Source organism: Azolla caroliniana, unplaced genomic scaffold, assembly GCF_043228905.1.
Source record: "Azolla caroliniana isolate FFs.n. ecotype wild unplaced genomic scaffold, voAzoCaro1.0.p SCAF_17, whole genome shotgun sequence".
NCBI lineage: Eukaryota > Viridiplantae > Streptophyta > Polypodiopsida > Salviniales > Salviniaceae > Azolla > Azolla caroliniana.
Window position 1 is genome coordinate 114,315 of NW_028230452.1, and position 7,534 is coordinate 121,848.

The window sequence follows — 7,534 nt, forward strand, 5'->3', positions numbered from 1 at the left end:
ACTCAAGCGCTCTTGTCTACGCTGTCCTCAACTTTGCTTTTTCCTTTATCTCTCTCGACCTTCGTTTCAAAATCATGATTTTGCAATTTCATATCAAAGCTGGCATTGTTAGTGTCGATTCGCATGTTTGAACACAAAAATACAATTTGACACTAGCCAGGTATGAACATTTTCATTTACTCACATGTTCTTGTCTACGACCTCCTCAACTTTGCTTTTTTCTTCATGTCTTTCGATCTGCATTTCACAATCATAATTTTTCAATTCGTATGTTTGAACGCAAAAATCCGATATCACACAAGCCAGGTATGAACATTTTCATTTACTCACACATTCTTGTTTACGACCTCCTCAATGTTGCTTTTTTCTTCATGTCTCTCCACCTGCGGTTCACAATCATGGTTTTTCAATTCTATATCATAGCTAGTGTTGTTATCTTCAATTCGCATGTTTGAACGCAAAAATCTGATATCACACGAACTATGTATGACCATTTTCATTTCGTCACATGTTCTTGTCTACGACCTCCTTCACTTTGCTTTTTTCTTCACGTCTCTCAACCTGTATTTCAAAATAATGAATTTTCAATCCCATATCATAGCTAGCGTTGGGTGCTTCAATTCGCACGATTTAACACAAAACTCCGATATGACACGAGCCAGTTATGAACATTTTCATTTACTCACACGTTCTTGTCTACGACCTCCTCAACATTGCTTTTTTCTTCATCCCTCTAGACCTTATTTTCAAACTCACAAATTTTGAATTCCATATCATAGCTAGCGTTGTTAGCTTCAATTCAGATGTCTAAACAAAGAAATCCGATCTGGCACGAGCCCAGTATGAACATTTTCATTTACTCACACGTTCTTGTCTACAACCATCTCAAATTTGCTTTTCACTTCATGTCTCTCAACCTAAGTTTCAAAATCATGATTTTTTATTTCCCAATCATAACTAGCGTTGTTAGCTTCGATTCACATGTTTGAACACAAAAATCCGATATCACACGACTTAGGTATGAACATTTTCATTTACTCAAGAGCTCTTGTCTAAGCCCTTCTTAAATTTTTTTTTCTTCATGTCTCTCGACGTAAGTTTCAAACTCATGGTTCTTTCATTCCCTATCATAACTAGCGTTGTTAGCTTCAATTCGCATGTTTGAACACAAAAATCCGATGTCATACGAGCCAAGTATGAACATTTCCATTTACTCACACGTTCTTATCTACTTAAACCCTCAACTTTTCTTTTTACTTTCTATCTCTTGACCTATCTTTCAAAATCATGAAATTTGAATTCCATATCATAGGTAGCATTGTTAGCTTCCATTCGCATGTTTGAACACAAAAATCCGATATGACACGAGCCAGGTATGAACATTTTCATTTACTCAAGCGCTCTTGTCTACACCCTCCTCAACTTTGTTTTTTTGTTCATGTCTCACGACCTAAGTTTCAAAATCATGATTTTTGTATTCCATATCATAGCTAGCGTTATTGGCTTCAATTCGCACGTTTGACCACAAAAATCCGATATGAAACTAACCAGGTTGAACATTTTCAGTTGCTCCTACATTGTTGTCTATGACCTCCTCAACTTTGCTTTTAACTTCATGTCTCTCGACCTGAGTTTCAAAATCATGATTTTTTAATTCTATATCATAGCTAGCGTTGTTAGCTTCGATTCTCATGTTTGAACATAAAAATACGATATGAGACGAGCCAGGTATGAACATTTCAATTTACTCACGCGTTATTATCTACGTAAACCCTCAACTTTGCTTTTTACTTTATGTCTCCCGACCTTAGTTTCAAAATCATGATTTTTGAATTCCATATCATAACTAGCGTTGTTAGCTTCAATTCGCATGTTTGAACGCAAAAATCCGATATCATAGAGCTAGGTATCAACATTTTCATTTACTCACGCACTCTTGTGTACGACCTGCACGACTTTGCTTTTTACTTTATGTCTCTCAACGTGCTTCTCAAAATCATGATTTTTCATTTCTAAATCATAGCTAGCATTGTTTGCTTCGATTCGCATGTTTGAACATAAAAATTCGATATCACACGAGCTAGGTATGAACATTTACATTTACTCACGCGTTGTTGTCTACTTAAACCCTCAACTTTTATTTTTACTTTATTTCTCTTGTGTACGCCCTCTTCAACTTTGCTTTTTTCTTCATGTCTCTCGAGCTTAGTTTAAAATCATGATTTTTGAATTCAATATCATACCTAATGTTATTAGCTTCCATTCGCACATTTGAGCACAAAAATTTGATATCACACGAGCCAGGTATGAACATTTTCATTTACTGAAGTGCTCTTGTCTACGATGTCCTCAACTTTGCTTGTTTCTTCATGTCTCTTGACCTTTGTGTCAAAATCATGATTTCTCAATTCTATATCATAGCTAGCTTTGTTTGCCTCGAGTCGCATGTTTGAACACAAAAATCCGATATGACACGAGCTAGGTATGAACATTTTCATTTACTCACGCGATCTCGTCTACGCCTTCCTAATGTGTGGCACAACATTGCTATTCTCTTCATGTCTCTCGCCTTGAGTTTCGAAGTTCATATTATAGAGTGCATTGTTAGCTTCGATTTGCATGGTTGAACAATAAAATCTGATATCACACGAGCCAGGTATGAACATTTTCATCTACTGAAGCGCTCTTGTCTACACCCTCGTCAACTTTGCTTTTTTCTTCTTTTCTATCGACCTGAGTTTCAAAAGCATGATTTTTCAATTTTATATCATCGCTAGCTTCGTTACCTTCGATTCACATGTTTGAACAGAAAAAAGCTATGAAATTTTTGGTTTACTGAAGCGCTATGAAATTATGATTTTTCACTTCCAATATTATAGAGTCCATGGTTACCTTCGAGTCGTATGTTTGAACACAGAAAGCCAATATCATAAGCGCTCTAGTCTACTCCCTCCTCAACTTTGCTTTTTTCTTCAGGTCTATCGACCTGAGTTTCAAAATCATAATTTTGGAAGTTCATATTATAGAGTTCGTTAGCTTTGATTTGCAGCTTTGAACATAAAAATCAAATATCACACGTGCTCTCTATGAACAGTTTCATTTACTCACGCGCTCTTGTGTATGCCTTCGTCATGTGTGGCACAATTCGGCTTTTTTCTTTGCGTCTCTCGCCCAGACTTTCAAAACCGTGATTTTTCACTTTCATATCATAGATTGCTTCTTTAGTTTCGATTGGCTTGAACACCAAAATCCGATATCACACGAGACCGCTCTGAACATTTTCATTTACTCACGTGCTCTTGTTTACGCCTTCCTCATGTGTGGCACAACTTTGCTATTCTCTTCATGTCTCTCGCCCTGAGTTTACAAATCATGATTTTCCAATTCATAAGTCATAGATTTCTTTGGTAGCTTTGATTCGCATGTTTGAACACAAAAATCCGATATCATACGAGCCAGCTATGAACATTTTCATTTACTCATGCGCGCTTGTTTACCCCTCCTCAAGTGTGGCACAATGGTGCTTTTTTCTTTATGTCTCTCATCCTAAGTTTTCAAAGCATGATTTTCTAATTCCATATCATAGATTGCTTCGTTAGCTTCGATTCGCATGTTTGAACTAGGAAATCCGATATCACTCTAGCCAGCTATGAACTTCTTCATTTACTCACGCGTTGTTCTGTGTGCCTTCCTTACTTGTGGTAGAACTTTTCTTTTTTCTTCATATGTCGCACCCTAACATTCAAAATGAGGAATTTTCAAATCGATATTATAGCTAGCTTTGTTATCTTGGATTCACATGTTTGAACAAGAAAATCCAATATCACACGAGCCAGCTATGAACATTTTGACTTACGCACGCGCTCTTGTCTACACCCTCCTCAAGTGCGGCACCACTTTGCTTTTTTCTTCATGTCTCTCTCTCTGAGATTCAAAATCATGATTTTTCAATTCCATATTATAGAGTGTGTCGTTAGCTTCGATTCCCATGTTTGAACACAAAAATCTGATATCACACGAGCCAGGTATGAACATTTTCATTTACTCAAGTGTTCTTGTCTACGTCCTTCTCAACTTTTGTTTTTTCTTCATGTCTCTCGACTCGAGTTTCAAAATCATGATTTTTCAATTCTAAATCGTAGCTAGGTTTGTTAGCTTCGATTCACATCTCTGAACACAAAAATCCGATATCACTCGAGCCAACTATGAACTTTTTCATTTACTCACGCGCTCTTAACTACGCCCTCCTGAAGTGTGGCACAACTTTGCTTTTGTCTTCATGTCTCTCGCCCTGAGTTTCAGAATCACGTTTTCATCATTCCATATCATACACTGCTTCATTTGCTTCGATTTGCATTTTTGAACACAAAAATCCAATATCACACGAGCCAGGTATGAACATTTTCATTTACTCACGCGCTGAATTCAACATTTGAACTCTAAAATTCAATATCATATCAGGATGATATGAGCGTTGTTATTCATGTGGGTGCTTTTCTTTGCCCCTGCATTTCATCTACCAACACGTTTCCTTTTCCTTCATGTGTCTTGTCCTTAATTTCAAAAGTAAGATTTTATGCGCTCATATCAAATCCTACTTCGTTGGCTTCGATTCAACTATTTGAACTCTGAATTCCAATATCATATGAGGACGCTATGAGCTTTTTGATTCATGTGGACGCTCTATTTTGCCCCTGCATGACTTCTACCACAACTTTACATTCTCCCTCATGTCTTCTAGCCTAAATTTAAGAACTTAGATTTTATTAGGTCATATGAATGCCTACTTCATTGGCTTCGATTCAAATATTTGAACTTGGAAATCCGATATCATATAAGGACGTTATGTGCTTTTTTATTCGTGTGGGCGCTCTTGTTTGCCAATGCCTAACTTCTGCAACAACTTTACTTTTTCCTGCATGTCTCTTGGCCAAAATTTCAAAAGTTAGATTTTATTAAGTCATATCATAGCCCACTTTGTTGGCTTCAATTCAACTATTTGAACTCACAAATCCGATATCATATGAGGATGTTATGAGCTTTTTTATTCATGTGGGCTCTCTCATTTTCCCTTGCATGACCTATACCAAAACGTTATTTTTTCCTTCATGTCTCTATTACTTAATTTCAAAACTTAGATTTTATTAGGTCATATTATAACCTGCTTCATTGGCTTTGATTCAACTATTTGAACTCGTAAATCCGATATCATATGAAGAGGGTGCTCTTGTTTTCCTCTCCATGACCTCTACCAGAACATTATTTTTTCCTTCATCTCTCTTGTACTAAATTTCAAAACTTATATTTTATTAGGTCATAATATAACCTACTTCGTTGGCTTTGATTGCACTTTTTGAACTTTGAAATCCGATATCATATGAGCACGCTATGAGCTTTTTTATTCATGTTTGCCCCTGCATGTCTTCTACCAAAACGTTACATTTTCCCTGCATGCGTCATGGCGTGAATTACAAAGTTATATTTTATTAGCTCATATTAAGACCTATTTCGTTGGCTTCTAGTGGAACTTGGTAATTTGATGTCATATGAGGACGCTATGAGCGCTCTTGTTTGCCCGTACTTGACTTCTACCACAACTTTACTTTTTCCTTCGTGTCTCTTGTGCTGAATTTCAAAAGCTAGATTTTATTAGGTCATATCCTACTTCCTTAGCTTCGATTCAACTATTTGAAATCTGAAATCCGATATCATATGAGGACGCTATGAGCTTTTTGATTTATGTGGGCGCTCTATTTTGCCCCTGGATGTCTTCTACCACAACTTTACTTTTTACTTCATGTCTCTTGTACTAAATTTGAAAACATAGATTTTTTTAGGGTATAGTATAACCTACTTCATTCGCTTCACTTCAACTATTTGAACTCTATAATCCGATATCATATCAGGATGACATGAGCATTGTTATTCATGTGGGCGCTCTTTTTTGGCCCTGCATGTCTTCTACCACAACGTTTCAACTATTTGAACTCGGAAATCCGATATCATATGAGGACACTATGAGCTTTTTTATTCATGTGGGTGCTCTTGTTTGCCCTTGCATGTCTTCTACCACAACTTTACATTTTCATTCATGTCTCATAGCCTACTTCGTTGGCTTCGATTCAACTATTTCAACTTGGAAAACTGATATTATATGAGGACGCTATGAGCTTTTTTATACATGTGGGCGCTCTTATTTGCTCGTGCCTAACTTCTACCACGACTTACTTTTTCTGTCATGTATCTTGGCCAGATTTTAAACTTTGGATTTTATTAGCTCATATCAAAGCCTCGTTTGTTGCCTTCGATTCAACTATTTGAACTCTAAAATCTGATATCATATGAGGCTGATATGAGCGTTTTTATTCATGTGGGCGCTCTTGTTTGGCCATGCATGTCTTCTACCACAACGTTACATTTTCCCTCATGTGTCTTGTCCTTAATTTCAAAAGTAAGATTTTATTAGCTCATATCAAATCCCACTTCGTTGGCTTCGATTCAACTATTTGAACTCGGATATCCGATATCATATGAGGACGCTATGAGCTTTTTTATTCATGTGGGCACTCTTGTTTGCCCGTGTCTAACTTCTACCACAACTTTACATTTTCCCTGCATGTCTCATTGCGTGAATTACAAAGTTAGATTTTATTAGCTCATATTAAAACCTATTTCGTTGTCCTGGATTGAACTATTTGAACTTGGAAATCTGATATCATGTGAGGACGCGATGAGCTTTTAAATTCATGTGGGCTCTCTTGTTTTCCCCTGCATGACTTCTACCACATCTATACTTTTCTCTTCATGTATATTTCCTTGAATTTTAAAACTTAGATTTTATTTGGTCATATTATAACTTACTTCGTTGGCTTTTATTCAACTATTTGAACTCTAAAATCTGATGTCATATGAGGACGGTATGAGTTGTTTTATTCATGTGGGCGCTCTCGTTTGCCCCTGCATGTCTTCTACCACAAGTTTACATTTTCCTTCATGTCTCATGGTGTGAATTTCAAAGGTTAGATTTTATTATCTCATCTCATAGCCTACTTCGTTGGCTTCGATTCAACTATTTGAACTCGGATATCTGATAGCATATGAGGACGCTATCAGCTTTTTTATTCATGTGGGTGCTCTTGTTTGCCCTTGCATGTCTTATACCACAACTTTACATTTTCCTTCATGTCTCTTGGCTTGAATTTCAAAGTTAGATTTCTTTAGATCATACCAAAACCTATTTCGTGGGCTTCGATTGAACTATTTGAACTAGGAAATCTGATATCATATGAGGACGCTATGAGCTTTTTTCTACATGTGGGCTGTCTTGTTTTCCCCTGCATGTCTTCTACCACAACTTTACTTTTCTCTTCATGTATATTGGCCTGAAATTCAAAACTTATATTTTATTATGTCATATTATAACCTGCCTCGTTTGCTTTGATTCAACTATTTCAACTCTGAAATCCAATATCATATGAGGATGCTATGAGCTTTTTTATTCATGATTGCGCTCTCGTTTGCCCCTCCATGTCGT